Here is a 13,809-nt window from a genome sequence, read left to right on the forward strand (position 1 = left end):
TATTCCAATACTCTCTGAAGGCCTTCTAGTAAACCAGAGGCTCCTAAGGCATAAAACCATGCTAACACAGTGTTCCAAGCAGTATATTAATTTATTCAATCATTTATTTAGATCAATATAAACTCTTAAATATTGATTTTATATTATGGATAATCCAGTGTTGCTTTGTTTATTCTGCTGCTCAAATTGTTCCAAGTTTTGGCATTTGGGAGCTCTTTTAGTTGACTCCTGTGCTCCTCTGACATATCCTCATCAATGTGGGATTGTAGTTGTAGCGGTGGTGGTTGGAGTACTTCCTTACTTTCTGGCACTATAAGATGCTCCAGGCTCATCTTGTATATTTCTTGCCCCAGTCCTAGAATCAGCCATTTCTCCAACAAGCTCTAGTTCCTTTTATTAGACAATGGCATTAAAAACCAAGAAGTGGGTACTGAGTGTATTCCTGGGTTTCTTTTAACTTTCCAGCTGGCAAGAGCACAGAAATATATCTGTATCTAAACCCCACTGTGCACACATATCTATAAATATTTCAATATGTAAGCACCTATATCTGTATTAAGCTAAACATGGGTTCATAGGCATGTCTCCAACTCTAATCCATTACCACATGGACCATCCTAGCCTCCTCCCCTTGCTTATCTGTAAAATCCTACTCTAACAGTGAGAAACCCGTCTCCCACGATCCATTTGCTTAATTACTCAATTATAATATACATATATATCAGTATCAGAATTAACCTGTAGTCCTATGGAATACAATTTTATCAATTAGACAGCGCTTATGTGCAGTTCCTTTTGTCTTAGATTCCACTCCTTTCCTAATTTACTTAGGTCAACACTACCCTCCTTCCTCTGTAAGGTTGTTTCATACATTTGTAATACAATTAGATTCTCTGGTCACCGTTTGCATTCCTCCTTCCTGGGATCCCTGACCTCCTAAATGATTTTTGCTTGATTTGTACACATTAGAGTTTACTCTTTGCACTGGAAAGCCCTATTTGTTTTGACAAATGCATAATGTCATGTACCCACCATTACAGTATCCAATAGAATAGTTTCATCAAGCAATATGTTAACAGAATTAAATCCTCTATGAAAGTAGTGTGGTTGGGTAGAAAGAGAAACTAAAGTCAAGCACTGTGAGTTTAATGCTACTGACAAGCCATAGACTTTAGAAATAGCAGCTATCCTATCCTCTCAGGGTCCCAACAGCCTTATTGTAAAATGAGGCAGTTCAATTAGATGATAATAACATACAGCATTTACTAAACACTTACTATGTGTCAGGGATGGTGCTAAGCAATTCAGATAAATTATCTCATTTCTCACAACTCTACATATAATAGATACTGTTATTATCCCCCGTTTTAAAGATGGAATCAAGGCTTAACATTAACTTGCACAAGATCATCTAGCCTGGGAGTTGTAGAGCCAAGACTCTAGAGTAGGAGTCAGCGCATTATGGACTGATGTCAAATCCAGCCCACTGCCCATTTCTGTAAACCCTTGGCAGATAAGAATAGTTTTTACATTTTTAAATAATGGGGGGGGGGGGGGTCTTATTTCATGACACATGAAAATTACATAAAATTACAATTTTAGTGCCCAAAAGGTTTTATGCAAATACAGCCCCACTCATTCAACTCATTCATTTATAAATTGACTATGGCTGCTTTCACACTACAATGGCAGAGTTGAGTAAGCTGCAACAGAGAAGACATAACCAGCAAAGCCTAAGATCTAGTATTTGACCCTTTACAGAAAAACTTTCCCAAACCCTGCTCTAAAAGCCTGGCCTACAATTACATTCTAAGAATGATTCTTAAAAGGATAAACTATCAAAACATTAGAACATCCTGGACAGAAATATTTTAGAGCCTGAACTAAAAAGTTCTATGTTGCAAAACACCACCTTTTTATTTGAGCTATAATCTTATTAAATAGGAAGATATTTCTAATCACATCTACTGGTATTCATTACATAAACAGAGGTTATTGCATAACTATCTTATTGATGTATTTTTCTCTACCGTACCTAAAAAAAGATGTGATATTTTCTATTCATAATAAAAATGGTTCTAAGTTCCATGCTTTATAAATTAAAACTCTTGATTAAACTATAAATAAAAACTCTAGATTAAGCTCTTGATTAAACTGTCAAAATGAAATGGTATCTATAATTATAGCTAATACTTGCTCAGCACTATGTGTCAGTACCATTCTTAGTACTAGTATGTATTCCTTGCTGTCTCCCAATTATCCTCTAGAGTAGGGACTATTATTATCCTAATTTAAGAGATGAAGAAATTGAATAGCTATCCAGAGGTCACACAATTAATAAGATAGAGAGCCAAAATTTGAACACAGGTCATCTCACTCTAGGATCTAGAACAAGCATGTCAAACTCACGGCCCACAACAAATATTTTTGCGGCCCAGCCAATATAATGGTATGTAAGAAAAATTTAATAAAAATTTCATAACTGCCCTGGCCAGTTTGGCTCAGTGGATAGAGCGTTGGCCTGTGGACTCAGGGGTCCCAGGTTCGATTCTGGTCGGGGGCGTGTGCCTTGGTTGCGGGCACATCCCCAGTAGGGTATGTGGAGGCAGCTGATCGATGTCTCACTCTCATCGATGTTTCTGGCTCTGTCCCTCTCCCTTCCTCTCTGTAGGAAATCAATAAAATATATTTTTTTAAAATTTTTTCATAACTTAATTTTTACAATATCCTGTTATACATAATTATTAATAACAAACTACAATGTTCGCTACTAATGACTGATTCGTGTTGCATTCATTTCCCTTACACGCCTTACCAGCAGGCGCACCATTTCTCTCCACTAATACTAGCAACAAATATTTTAGCAGCCGATTGCCACGTCATTAGCCTTGTACTGACTTGTTTGGTGTGCGCAACAGGTAATATTTTGCAGTTATTCAGTCTCTGGTAGTTACTGTTCAAGAAAAAATATTTTTATTAAAATGTTCTATTATTTATGTTAATGATTACTTATTTATTTCAGCCCTTTGTATTCAGCACATCTCTACCAAAACAAACCACCGTTTCTTTGAAAATTAAAGCTTTTGGGGTTTTTTGCAGCACACATAAACTTAAACCTTGTTTATTTGGCCCGTGTTAGCCTTTGAGTTTGACATGCTTGATCTAGGAGGAGTTGTGCTATACTACATTGCCAGTGGATTACAATGCAGATTAGGGCCTTTAAACAAATGAAAAGAATGTCTTCATACATATTTTTTTAATATTTTTATTTCAGAAAGGAAAGGAAAGGGAGAGATAGAAACATCAATAATGAGAGAGAGCCGAGGCCGGTTTGGCTCAGTGGATAGGGCGTCGGCTGGCGGACTGAGGGGTCCCAGGTTCGATTCCGGTCGAGGGCATGTGCCTTGGTTGCGGGCACATCTCCAGTGGGGGATGTGCAGGAGGCAGCTGATCGATGTTTCTCTCTCATCGATGTTTCTAGCTCTCTATCCCTCTCCCTTCCTCTCTGTAAAAAATCAATAAAATATATTTAAAAAAAAAAAAATAATGAGAGAGAATCATCGATCACCTGCCTTCTGCACACCCCACACTGGGGATTGAGCCGGCAACCCCAGCACGTGCCCTGACCGGGAATTGAACCGTGACCCCCTGGTTCTTTTTTTTTTTTTTTTTTTAATATATTTTATTGATTTTTTACAGAGAGGAAGAGAGAGGGATAGAGAGTTAGAAACATCGATGAGAGAGAGAGACATCGATCAGCTGCCTCCTGCACAACCCCCACTGGGGATGTGCCCGCAACCAAGGTACATGTCCTTGACCAGAATCGAACCTGGGACCTTTCAGTGCTCAGGCCGACGCTCTATCCACTGAGCCAAACCGGTTTCGGCGTGACCCCCTGGTTCTTAAGTCAACACTCAACCACTGAACAACACTGGCCAACCTCAATATATTTTTTAAAAACCTTAAATATGCCTGGATAGTGTGGTCACTAGTTCCATAAGCCTAGGTTTGAGGCTCCATCCCTGGTGAGAGGCATGCAGGGGTAGCCAATCATTGTTTCTCATTGATATTTCTATCTCTCTCTCCCTTTCCCTTCCTCTCTCTCTAAAAAGAAAATCAATTAAAAAAATGAATAGAAAACGCTAAGTACTAGTAATTCATATCAGCACCTTAGAGAAACATTTAGGTTTATTCTCTATGGCACTTAGAATTTGCATAACTGGCCCTGGCTGGTTTGGCTCAGTGGATAGAGTGTCAGCCTGTGAACTGAAAGGTCCCAGATTCAATTCCGGTCAAGGGCACATGCCCAGGTTGTAGGCTAGATCCCCAATAGGGGGCGTGCAGGAGGTAGCCAATAAAGGATTCTCTCTCATCATTGACATTTCTATCTCTCCCTCTCCCTTCCTCTCTGAAAGCAATAAAAATATATTTTTAAAAAGAATTTGCATAACTGTGTTTATCTTTGCAGAACCCCTCCATATGCCCCATACATATAGCTACAACTGTATTAATTCACTGTACACCCTCAGAGTCTACCACAACCCCTTGAGTGTGGCAGATGCTCAATAAATGGTTATTGGGAAGATCAAAAAACATTCACTTGGTGTTCAATAAGTATTTATTGAATGAATGAAAAGAACAAGGAGTTTCATAAACCAGCAGTCATTGTAATCCTTAAATTATGCCTGGTCTGTTCTTAAGCCTTAACCACCTTCTGTGCTAATAAATTTCATAAACAAACCACTCATTATTCAACCCCTGTCAAACTATATTCATCTTTCAAACTACTTCTAATTTTCCAGGATTATTATTCATGTTTTTTTCCTAATTCAATACAATTTAATCATAGTCCATCTTAGTCTTCATCATTCCATTGTAGAGTCTAATTTCTTAATCTTCATACAAAAGTCTCACTATTGCCTTCATCATTTATATTGCCATTTTCTGGAAACTCCCCTCCTAAATTTCTTTTATATATATATATATACACACACACACACACACACATATATATATATATATATATAATTGATTTTTTACAGAGAAGAAGGCAGGGGGACAGAGAGCTAGAAACATCAATGAGAGAGTAACATCAATCAGCCGCCTCCCGCACACCCCCCACTGGGGACGTGCCCACAACCAAGGTACATGCCCCTGACCGGAACCGAACCTGGGACCCTTCAGTCCGCAGGCCGACGCTCTATCCACTGAGCCAAACCTGTTTCGGCTCCCCTCCTAAATTTCTTCTTCCTTGAGATACAATAATTAGAATCCACTCAATAGTTTAAGTGTATTGTGGTTTCATACCAAGATAATGCAGTCCATTTTTAAATTTTATTTTTCCATAACTCTCTTGGGAATGACTAACATTTTGTTGGCCTTTTGGGAACCATTCAGGCAACATTCTCAGAGATAAAATGACCACTTGGCCTAGCATTCTTTTTACCATACTGACGGTCACTAGCCATTTTTCTGCTCATGTACAAAGATATGAGATTTACCCAGTATATCCTACTTATCAACTAACTTCTTACTCTGAAAAGCTTAAGTTGTCACACGCAAACCAAGACATTTTATTTGTTCTTTTATAAGAAATAAGAATAGTTTTAGTACCATTACCAAAAGGTGAACTCCACTTGAATACCCTAGGAAAACCCTATATGCCATTCATGTCGTTCCCTCCTACTACTTAATAGTTTCCCCTCATCTAAACCAAAACTAAATGTGTATCACAGCACGGGGGTGGGGGAGGACTAGAGGGGATCAATGGGGGAAAACAGGGGACGTATGTAATACTTTCATCAAAAAAGAATTATTTTAAAATAAATAAAAATAATGTATATCACAGCCTTTTTTAAAAAATATATATTTCATTGATTTTTTACAGAGAGGAAGAGAGAGGGATAGAGTTAGAAACATCGATGAGAGAGAAACATCGATCAGCTGCCTCCTGCACACCTCCTACTGGGGATGTGCCCGCAACCAAGGTACATGCCCTTGACAGGAAATCGAATCTGGGATCTTTCAGTCTGCAGGCCGGCAGGCCGAAGCTCTATCCACTGAACCAAACTGGTTAGGGCAATCACAGCCTTTGGTATGTTAATTTCTTCAGAGATGAAAATAAACTATCATTCATCAATATGCTGTTTTATAGTTAATATGTCTTTTAATCTCAGAAGTGAAAATTATTATCCCCATTTTACAAATAAGGAGAACTGAAACTCAGAAAAAGTTCCGTTACTTACCCAGTGGCAAGTAGAACTCAAACTCAAGTCTTTTTATCTCCCAACCCAATGTCTTTCCATTATACTACCAGGTTTTTCCTTAAACTAGCACTTGATATCACTGTAAGAAGTCTCAGTCACGTTCTTGTGAACAAGTATTTAAGAATCAATAATCCGCCCTAACCGGTTTGGCTCAGTGGATAGAGCATCGGCCTGCGGACTGAAAGGTCCCAGGTTCGATTCCGGTAAAGGGCATGTACCTTGGTTGTGGACACATCCCCAGTAGGAGGTGTGCAGGAGGCAGCTGATAGATGTTTCTCTCTCATCGATGTTTCTAACTCTCTATCCCCCTCCCTTCCTCTCTTTAAAAAATCAGTAAAATATATTTTAAAAAAATAAAAAAGAATCCATAATCCTTCTTCTTCTTATGGAAACCACTGATTTCTCCATATGAAATAACTTAGTTACATGTGCAGGACTCTTTAGGGCAGAGGCTCTAAAACTATAAGTCTTGCCCTAGCCAGTGTGGCTAAGAGGTAGAGTATCAGCCCATGCAATGAAGGATCAAGGATTCGATTCCCGGTCAAGAACACATACCAAGGTTGCAGGTTCAATCCCAGCCCCAGTAGCATGCTTGAGTGTAGGAGGCAACTAATCAATGTGTCCTTTGGGAGGATTAACAACAAACAAACAAACTATTAATCTTAAACTATGGGTCCATGAATTTGAATGGAAGAAATTTACATCCTTATAGCCTATAGCTGAAATTAGCATTTCCTTCAATTCTGAATGTGATGGGCAACCTTTTGAGCTTGGTGTGTCAAACTTTGCCAAAAAACTGAGCTTAACTCGGGTAGTGTGTCACTTTGAGGAAAAAACATTATTTCACAAATGTTTCATCCTCAGGAGCAGCAAATGTTTCATCCTCGGCATGCGGCCGCCTCAGCAGCCGCGTGTCATCAGAAATGGCTACGCGTGTCAGTGCTGACACAAGTGTCATAGGTTCGCCATCACTGATGTAGGCAGTACACCATAGCAGTATTAGTAGGACTATCACTAGTTGTTATTTAATTCAATAATAAAAGCAAATGTCTTACATCATAAACTTAAATATTTGAACTATATACATTTAAAAGTCATATTCTGAGAAGAGGTTCACAGGCTTCTTTAGACTGCAAAATATGTAAGAATCCTACTTGCTCTAGAGACCATTACAAAGGCTGTCAGTCCTTGGTAGTGAAAGTTTATAAAGGCATGTCATAGTTTACTCACTGTCTAAAAATATGAATAGCATTTAGTCCGAATTATTTTTTTTTATATTTTATTGATTTTTTACAGAGAGGAAGAGAGAGGGATAGTCAGAAACATCAATGAGAGAGAAACATCGATCGGCTGCCTCCTGCACACCCCCCACTGGGGATGTGCCCGCAACCAAGGTACATGCCCTCGACCCGAATCGAACCTGGGACCTTTCAGTCCGCAGGCCGACGCTCTATCCACTGAGCCAAACCGGTTTCGGCCGAATTATTTTTTATATTTAAGTTGTCAACTACATTTAGTATTACTGATTTCCAACTTCTGACCTAACATATATGGAAATCTCTTATGTACTTATTAATTAAGCACAGGCAGTAAGCTTCTTTGTGACCAACTTTTCAATACTAAGCAAGCCTACTGTATCATCATTAGCAAGTGAAGCCAATGCTTCTCTAAGTGAATTTCTGACTTAATGTACAGCTCTGGTCTGAATATTTATGTCCCACCCCAAGTTCACATATCCCCAAGTTTATGATACCAGGAGGTAGGACCAGAGCCCTCATGATTAGGATTAGTGCCATAAAACGTGTTTAAGTAAGTATTAGCAACTATGTTCTCATCCTCTGCATGCTACAGCCTATCATATCAAAATTCTTATACTTAAGATGCAACTTTGAAACTTGTCATCAATTTCACTTATTTTCCTACAGAAACTCAAAGTTTCCTATTAACTCTATTACATTTGCCCTCTCTAAAATTCACTGCATCCCAGAATTTATGTTTTGTGTGAACTTGTAAGTTGACATGTTAAATCCCTAAGCCAGTTTTAACCTTCTTGTGGGCTGAAGAGGTGTCTAGTAGTCCTTTCCTTGCCCTACATTTACTCAAGTGACCAATCAAAAGCTGTTATGATCAAAAAGATACAGAGACAGTAAAGCAACAAACAGACTTTCAAATTACAGGGGGAAAGTTAGGGAGAGGTGGGGGAGATAAGAAATCAAACGAAGGACTTGTATGCATGCATATAAGCATAAACAATGGACGCAAAACTCTGGGGGGTGAGGGCATGTATGGGTGTGGGGTGGGGGGGGTAATGGTAAGATATGTACACATATAATACCTCAATAAAAATAAATAATAAAAAAAGCAATGTAAAAAAAAAAAAGCTGTTATGATACCTTCCCTCAGAAGTAATATGACAAACTCTCATTAAGTGAAATTATATCACCAGTTTATGGTCTGTTGCTTAGACAATCCCATTTCCACCTTTGATACACTCAAAATGTTTTTATTAGTCATAAACTTCTAATCACATTTGTGCTATTAACAGTTATTTCCTATCAAAAGACACATCTTTGAAAATTGGTTTGGATTCTTTTGAAATAAAAATGTAGAGGAAAAGAACACAGTAAACTAAAATAATGGGATTTAATCCTTAAAAACAAATTCATTTTAGAATCTAGTAGGTATCCAACTTTTACCATATATAATAACCTCAAATTGTCGTTTTATATGAAATATTTGTATATTTTAAGCACAAAACAATCTGAATGAAATATTATTTGGCAATAAAAAGGAACAAAATTCTAATACATGCTACAACATAGATGAACTTTGAAAACATGTTAAGTGAAAGAAGACAGTCACAAAAGTACACGTGTGATTCCATTTATACAAAATATCCAGAATAGGCAAATCTACAAAGACAGAAAATAGATTAGTTGCTAGTGGCTGTGGTAAGGAGGAATGAAGAGTGACTGCTAAAGGGGCTTCTTTTCGGTGTGATGAATTTGATAGTGGTGATAGCTGTACAACTCCACAAGTATACTAAAAATCACAGAACTGTACACTTTAAAAGGGTGAGTTTCTAGATATGTAAATTATGTCAATAAAGCTGTTACTAAAAAATGAATTAAAAGCCACCACTAGTAAACCACAATGAAAATTTCCTTGTGGGAAAGGAAATCATGAAAGTTACTGATTAGGAGAAGTAAGCTGGTTACCAGTTCTGTTAGCGAGGTCAACCCCCTAATTCTCTCTCCCACTCTTACCAACAAGTATAGGAACATGAAACCAGGTAGTGTTTCAATCAAAGAATTCGGTACAGTTGGCCATTAACTAAAACAGTGAGTGCCTTCTGAGGCTCTATCACTCCCAAACTGTAGGGGGCTTCTACCCTCGGTGATTACGGAAGTAGTAGTTTTCATCAGCAAGCTCAAGAAGGAATGTCAAATAGGATGACATTTGCCTAAACCCCCTAAGAAAGCCGAAAAGACTAGGAGTGTCACCCACACACTCCTAAATCTGCACGTGTTAGGCTGCCCCCACCTAGCACCAACAAGCAGCATGCACCATAGACCCATACTCCAACTTACTCCCAGAAATTGACACGCTATCAAGCCCTTAGATCTCGATTGCTTTGGATAGGTATAACCCTCGCGGGGTTCCCACTCGAACCTAGCCAGCCCTCGCCCTGCCCCACCCCACCCCCAACCCACACACGTGTTAGCCCGACACCGCCCCACCGGGTCCCACGTGCACCTGGTCTAACACACTCCCCACATGTGGGCGCCCCACGGGCTTCCTCGGCTGGCTGAGGTCACGGCGTGACCCCTGGTCTCCAGAGGTCTGAGAGGGAAAGAACTAGGCCCAGGTCCCTGAGGTCCCAACCCTGCGAAGAGTGTTCACACCCATCCTCCCCATTAAGCCCAACAAATCCGAGGGCCGGGGGCGACGGCCCCTTTAAGACGCGGCCCAGTCGTCGCCCGCAGAGAGGGGCGCAACGGGGCCTACACGACCCCCACTCCGTTCGCCCGCCCACGTCTAGTCGCCTCACCTCGGGCCGCCGGGCCCCGCCGCCGCGGCGGCGGCGGAGGGGGTGCGGGGTGCGGGCGGGGTCCGGAGGGGGGGGTCGCCCCGCCGACGGTGGAGCCGCGGTTCGCTCTCTGAGGCCGCAGGACGGTGACTGCGTTGGGCGTGGACGCTCCTAGCCCGCTCCCTCGGCGGCTCCTGGGACCCCAAGATGGCGGCGGCGCTGAGGCGGCTGCGGGCGCTGGGCCGGCGGCGGCGGCGGCCACTTTCACTCACTGAGAGGAGCAGAGCAGGGACACGGGGAGCCATGGCGGGGGGGAGGAGAGGCGCCATAGCCAGGCCAGAACAATCGAGCCGCTACTCAGCTGGCTTACCCCTACCCCGCCCACGCTCACTGCTCATCTCCGGCCCGTGCCTTCCGCAGTGCCGCTGCTCACGGCCTCGAGCAGCTCGCACCCCGCCGCTGCCGCCTGACGCCCCGCGTGGACCGGGGTTCGGGGGGAGACCCTGATCCATGCCATCTGAGTGCAGATTGGTCGGGGCTGGGACTGGCGAAGATTGCCGAAAGGCGGCGGGGAGGAGGAGAAGGATGTCGTCGCTAGAGTGAGCAAGCAGATCTCGCGGGAGTAAACGTCGCGAGACTTCTCCAGGCCTGCAACTGCTGAAGAAAGGTTACTTTTCCCGGAAGTAACGTCAATCGTAACGGCCCGGGATCCTGGGAATATTCGTTCCCCGCAGGCAGGAGAGAGAGAGGGTGCATGTGATTAATTTGTTAAGGGTTACCGAACACTGAGAAGATCCATTTGAAAGGATAGGTCCGGGTGTGATGTTTTAATATGTTTCTGGCCTCTTGGGGCAGGGTTTTGCACCGTCGGCGAAGTGCCTGACGTGTAGAGCACTCTTACACAGCGGTTTGGGTCTCTAGGCTCAGACCAAGACCGCTATCCTGTGACATAGGCTAGATGTCTGAGTGAGAGCTTAGGATTCAGGGACTTGGGAACACACAGACTTCAATGAGCCTCTGGAAAAAGGAATAATTGATTTGTCTGTACCATCTCCATATTTTTAGCCCCACTCTACTCATGTTTACTAAACTCAATTAGCAGGATCTGTCATGAGAAGGACCTACTGTATATATAACCTAAATGCAACTAAGGATTCGAACTTCCCGAAAGTTAACTATGCTATTTCAATTCCTTCGGGTCTCAAGCTTTTTAATTCATTTCAACGTGGCCCTTAGTATCTAAGCAGAACATTTGCCTAAGGTCATTAAGTAGACTTATTGCGCTAAATTCACTGGACTTAAAAAAGTTAACTTTGCCTCAGGGCAAAATACTATCCTTTGTGTAAGAAAGAAGGGAGCATAAGAAAACATCTGCTCATTTATGCAAAAGAAACAAGAATAAACCAGAAATTTAAATGACTGATTTCCTAATGGGAAGGGTGGGGAAAAGGGGAGGAATTGGGAACAAGGTAGAGGGTTGATGAGGGATTGGTAAAGATTTTTGTATTGGACTGAACCTTAAAATCATAGTTAATGTTTCATATACCTTCCAAAATGAACACCTGCAACCCAGTAGGGTAATATATGAGTAACAGTGAGCTGTCTGTCTGGAGTATAGACCAAAGGGAAAGAATAAAAGGAAAAAAGTAAGTTAGACAAGGACCAAATTGTAGTTTTTTTAAAGTTCAAATGTAGGTTTTCATTTCATATTACTGTGCTAACAAATTAACACAACAAGTGGCTTAAAATAACACAATTTATTATCTTAGAGTTCTGTAGGTCAGAAGCTTAATACCAGTCTCACTGGACTAAAATCTAGGTGTTGGCTGGTCTCTAGGGAAGAATTTAGCTCCTTTTCTAGCTTCCAAAGGCTGCTCTGGTTTCTGGCTGCCTTCTTCCATCTTTAAAGCCAGCAATGGAAGGTTGGGTCCATCTCACATATCTAACCAATCTTACCCTTTTAAAGATCCTTGTAAAACAAAAAAAAATTCTTTAAGGACCCTTGCAATTACATCAGGCCCACCCAGATAATCCAGGATAATCTCCCCATTTTAAAATCAAGTGTTTAGCAATCTTAAATCCACCTGCAACCTTACTTTCCCTTTGCCTTGACACTTAACATACTCAAAAGTCCTATTGACACCCTTGGAGGTGGGGATAGAAAGGCACTATTCTACTCTCCACATTTGTCATAGAACTTCTGACATACAACTCGGTACATCTTTAATCTATAACTGTCATGCTAGAATCCAGTTTTTTCCAACCTCTCGTACAGTATTGAATTCGTTTTTTAAAAAGATTTTTAATAGATGTTTAGAGAGTGGGGAAGGGAGATGGGGAGAGAAACACCGATATGAAAGTGAAAAATGGATCAGTGGGTGCCTCTTGCATGCCCCTACCAGGAATTGAGCCCACAATCCGGGAATGTGCCCTGACCAGGACTTGAAACCAGCAACCTTTCAGTGCATGGGATGACACCCAACCAACACCTGCCAGGCCCAGTCTTGCATTCTTGATTTAAAATCTTTGTACACAAGAAAACACACACACACACATCTTTGTACATTCTTTGCCTTAGAACAGTGATTTTTCAACTAGAGTGCTGTAAAAATTTTTTAAACATGCAATACCTGACTAATCAGGGACACTGACCTCTTTTCCCTTAGATTGTCAAAAAAAAAAAAAGTTAACAGCCAACACAACAATAGCTATCCAGTGTGAATGAATTAAAATTACACCATTTTTTGTCAGATCAGCAAAAAATATATTTTTTTGGTATGCCACAGAATTTTAGTAACTAATTTGTGTGTGCCATGAGATTAAAAATGTTGAAAATTGCTGCCTTAGAGATTTAGTAGATAATACTAGTAGCCCGTTTGCACGATGATTCGTGCAATAGACCTTCATTCACCTGGCTGCCTGCACCAGTTTTCTGCCGGCACCAGGGACCCAGGCCTTGGCTGTGGCCACCGCCTTCTGCCTTTTTCAGGGTCGGGGCTTGGCCCCGGGCGGTGGCCTTGGGCTCGGCGGCACCCAACATCCTTGCTACCGATCACAGGAGCCGACCCCCAGTGGTTTCCTGCGATCGGTGCAGGCTCCCCACTGGTGCCCAAGGCCCGGAAAGCCTCGGCCCCTGGGACCCCCGGGAGCGGCAGGAGGGGCAGGGCCACGCCCCCCCAGGTGGCCGAATCGACCCCCGGAACCCCCGGGAGGGGCGGGAGGGGCCCGGACACACCCCCCTAGGTGGCCGATCGCCCCAGGCACCCCCCGGAGCGGCGGCATGGGCTCGGCCACGCCCCCCAGGGTGCGGATGGCCCCAGGCACCCCCGGGAGCGGCAGCATGGGTCCGGCCACGCCCCCGGGGTGCTGATCGCTTCAGGCACCCCCAGGAGCGGGGGCATGGGCCCAGCCACTGGGCACCGCCATCTTGAACTTCTCAACGGCAGATATGCCACCCGGAGTCCCGCCCCCAGCCTCCTGCCGGCCCAATCGTGGCCATAGCGGAGGTGCAGT

The 13,809-nt window shown here is 42.4% G+C and overlaps 1 protein-coding gene across 1 annotated transcript in view; it reads right to left on the reverse strand.

Annotated features, from left to right (window-relative positions):
• INO80 (INO80 complex ATPase subunit) overlaps positions 1 to 10,847 on the reverse strand; it is a 171,031-nt gene extending 160,184 nt beyond the window's left edge. The window contains exon 1 of the mRNA XM_079768167.1: positions 10,318 to 10,847. The gene's annotated coding sequence lies outside the window, so the exon portion shown is untranslated. The remainder of the gene's footprint in view (positions 1 to 10,317) is intronic.
• Positions 10,848 to 13,809: the final 2,962 nt, after the last annotated feature.

Source organism: Cnephaeus nilssonii (genome assembly GCF_951640355.1).
Source record: "Cnephaeus nilssonii genome assembly, chromosome: 4".
Taxonomy (NCBI): domain Eukaryota; kingdom Metazoa; phylum Chordata; class Mammalia; order Chiroptera; family Vespertilionidae; genus Cnephaeus; species Cnephaeus nilssonii.